The 3,575-nt window shown below is 36.7% G+C and overlaps 1 long non-coding RNA gene across 2 annotated transcripts in view; it reads left to right on the top strand.

Annotated features, from left to right (window-relative positions):
• The first annotated feature begins 3,503 nt into the window (after positions 1 to 3,503).
• Positions 3,504 to 3,575, top strand: part of LOC106872583 (uncharacterized) — a 7,942-nt gene continuing 7,870 nt past the window's right edge. Inside the window, exon 1 of one of the 2 annotated variants that reach the window (XR_001409788.3) lies at positions 3,504 to 3,575. This exon is cut by the window's right edge and continues 68 nt beyond it. This is a non-coding gene — a long non-coding RNA (uncharacterized LOC106872583). The other variant, XR_016242751.1, reaches the window with a different exon arrangement.

Genomic DNA, 3,575 nt, shown 5'->3' with positions numbered 1-3,575 from the left:
TTTTGACGAACCACTACGTTACGGGGACATGAACACACCAACATCGGGTGTGAAGCGATGGTGGAGGAACAAACAGACACACAAACACCTCCCACCCCACCCCACCCCACACACACACACATATATATTGATAAAATGGTTGATAAATGATTGGATCTTTTCTTATCTCTTTCTTTCTTCAAAGATGTTTGTGAAATATTGCGCATGACTTTGGAAAAATCTCATGCCAAGGACACAAGACGAACGACATGCACAGGTACATTCCACATATTTCTACAATGGTTGGTTAGCGCAAGCTGGGCTTTGCTAGTCAATGCTGTCGCGCTGAACACCAGGTTATATCGGATGGTATATTTTGGAACCGTCCGTGCTCTTATTGGGAACAATTACCATTCAAATACACTCGATGAAATTTTAATCACTGTGAAAACCTTTGAAAGTCTACTATGAGATTTCCTGCTATGAGATTTCCAATCGTTATTGGCAAAGATACACATGAAATCGAGGACTTGAAGCGCATCTCGCTTGCAAACACTCCAAAAGGTAAGTATGTATGTATGTATGTATGTATGTATGTATGTATGTATGCGTATTCATTTTCTCTTTTTAATTTGGAGGTATTTCTGTCCGGCCACCTGCTTGGTAACATGGTTGTGAAGGACAGCATCGTATTTTACCAATAATTCTTTTAATCTTAAGGTCTCGTAGATTTTTATTGTCCGAGATATCGTAATCATTTGTGGTGTGTGAATTAAGGATTTGGATTCTCTCCTACAGTCCCAAAATACAGACATTGTTCCAGGCGATATGTATTGAATGCAAAACTGGGCACCAAACCGTTAATCCGTTACTCGTTAATTAACAAAGTTAACATTTTCGTTAACGATTTAACTTTTAAGTTAACTTTGAAAATCCTTATCGGACTAATTAACTTCCGTTACATTTAACTTCCGTTACATTTAACTTCCGTTACATTTAACTTCCGTTACATTTAACTTCCGTTACATTTAACTTCCGTTAACTCAAGTCTGCTTGAGTTAACTTCCGTTAACTGAAGTTGCTGCGACGATCTTTAGGCTCAAGGACTTGAAGTCCAAGGGCCTCGTCTACTGCAGCCGCTTGGTCGACACACTTTTAGCAGACATCGACAAAAGGTTTAGGGCCCCGCTGGAGGCTGAGGAATGGCAGCTGGCTGCTGCCTTCCCCCCCAGGCTTCACCTCATCTGGTTGGATAAGTATAACAACACCAAGGTCGCCAAGGTGAGGAAAAGCATGAAAGTTAAGGTTGAGGAGGCCATGGGGCAGCAGCAGTCTGACGAAATGAGAAGCAGCAATGAAGAGGAAGAGGACTTCTTCAGTGGTGCCACCCAGCCAAAAGAAAGCATCAGGAGACACGAGTCACTGAAGGACAAGGTCCAGAATTTAGTCAAGACCTGGTTGAAGATCAACTCCAAAGATCTACTGACAGATGAGCAAGAGTAGTTGGATTTCTTCATCAAGTTCCACACTGCCATCCTCTCCACTGCTGCCGTGGAGCATTTGTTCTCTATAGGCAAGGACATTTTGAGGGCGAAGAGATCGTCCGTGTCTGATGCTAATTTTCATGAACGGCAACATGCATCTTATGAACAAAATGGAGAACGAGAAGAAGAGGGAAAATTTAATTCTGTATATATTTTACTTGTTTCAGTCATTAAACTGCGGCCATGGTGGGGCACCACTTTGAATTTTTAGTCAAATGAATCAACCCCAGTACTTATTTTTAAAGCCTGGCACTTATTCTATCGGTCTTTTTTGCTGAACTGGTAAGTTACGGGGACGTAAACACACTAACACCGGTTGTCAAGCGGTGATAGGTGGGGACAAATATATATATATATATATATATATATATATATATATATATATATATATATATATATATATATATATATACGACGGGCTTCTTTCAGTTTCTATCTACCAAATCCACTCGCAGGGCTTTGGTCGGCTCGAAGGAGACACTGGCCTAAGGTACCACGCAGTGGGACTGAACTCGTATTTTTCATTTTTTTAATTTCAATTTTTTTTTTACAGCCACTTTATCAATAAACTTTGTTAGTTTAATATTAATATAGTGTTCCATTTGAGTCTTTTTTTCCCACGCTTTTCTGACTCTAAAAGCCTTTAAAAGCCTAAAAAGAAAAAGTCCAAAACTCTGCAATCAGCCTTTGTTAGACCATTTAAATGTTAACATTTTAAATGAGCATTTTTTAACTCTAAAGCAAAAAACAAAATCTATAGTTTTTGTGTTCTAAAACCCTCAAAAGGGCCAATAAAGGCTGATTTTATAGTTTTAGCACATTTTAAAGATGTTATAGGGTGGTTTTAGAGCAAAAACTGGGTTCTTTGTTTTCTTCTATAGTAAAAATTAACGTTAACAGGTTATCGATAACTTCCGTTACATTTTTAAAGAATTAACTGATTAACGGTCATCGAAGTTAAGTTTTTGGTTAACGGTGCCCACCTTGCATTGTATGTACGTATGTATGTGTGTGCGCGCGCGCATGTGTGTGTGTGTGTGTGTGTGCTGATGTATAGCTCTGTTGAGATGCCAAAATTGTAAGTGAGTCATTCAATAAACAAAGATGGATTAGAAAAATAAGTAAATAAATAAAAAGATATTGTCAAAAATGGAATAAGTGGTACGGCCTGCAATGAAAGTGCTGCCGTAGCCTGATCGACTTCAGCTGAACCCCATAAAAACTAAAATATATATTACAGCTCACGGGTGTAAGGCGTAGTGGTTAAGAACGCGGACTACTAACCCCCAAGATTCCGAGTTCGATTCCCGGCAGTGACCTGAATAATAATAATAATAATAATAATAATAATAATAATAATAATAATAATATTATTAATAATAATCATAACAGCATCGAAAAATACCCTAGGAATGAGAATCCAGGTTCGAAATTTCCCCCAAGACACCCAATGAAAGCTGGAAGGTATATCAGCCGAAACGATGTGTTAACAAACAAGATGAAGACAAATATCCGTCAAATGTAAATAATGTAAACAATGTAACATATATATATATATATATATATATATATATATATACCGGAGTAAGCACATAAAATGTGCAACAAGGTGGAAAAAAGAGTACTCAAATACCAGAGGTAGAGTAATATGCTTTATTTAAAAGCAGCAGAAATATAACAAAAGACTGTTACTCTGAGTTTCACGTTCCCGTTCATCGGACAGTTTTGGTAGTTTCTAACAAAACTGTCCGATGAACGGGAACGTGAAATTCCGAATAACAGTCTTTTGTTATATTTCTGCTGCTTTTAAATAAAGTATATATATATATATATATATATATATATATATATATATATATATATATATATATATATATATATAAGATTATCAATGACATCTTCATATAGCATTAATCTGTATGAACTAACTTGATACGTGTCATATTTTCATTGGTTCATGTGTAATTAAACTCCAAGATTATCCAGTTATAAATGTGTTAAAAAGTTCAAGAAATGTTAGTCACAGCGAAAAACCTTTTCAAAGTCCGCTGT

Source organism: Octopus bimaculoides, chromosome 8 (assembly GCF_046866305.1).
Source record: "Octopus bimaculoides isolate indiv1 chromosome 8, ASM4686630v1, whole genome shotgun sequence".
Taxonomy (NCBI): domain Eukaryota; kingdom Metazoa; phylum Mollusca; class Cephalopoda; order Octopoda; family Octopodidae; genus Octopus; species Octopus bimaculoides.
Note: the sequence above shows the minus strand (reverse complement) of the source record. Positions and strands in the feature narration are given on the sequence as shown.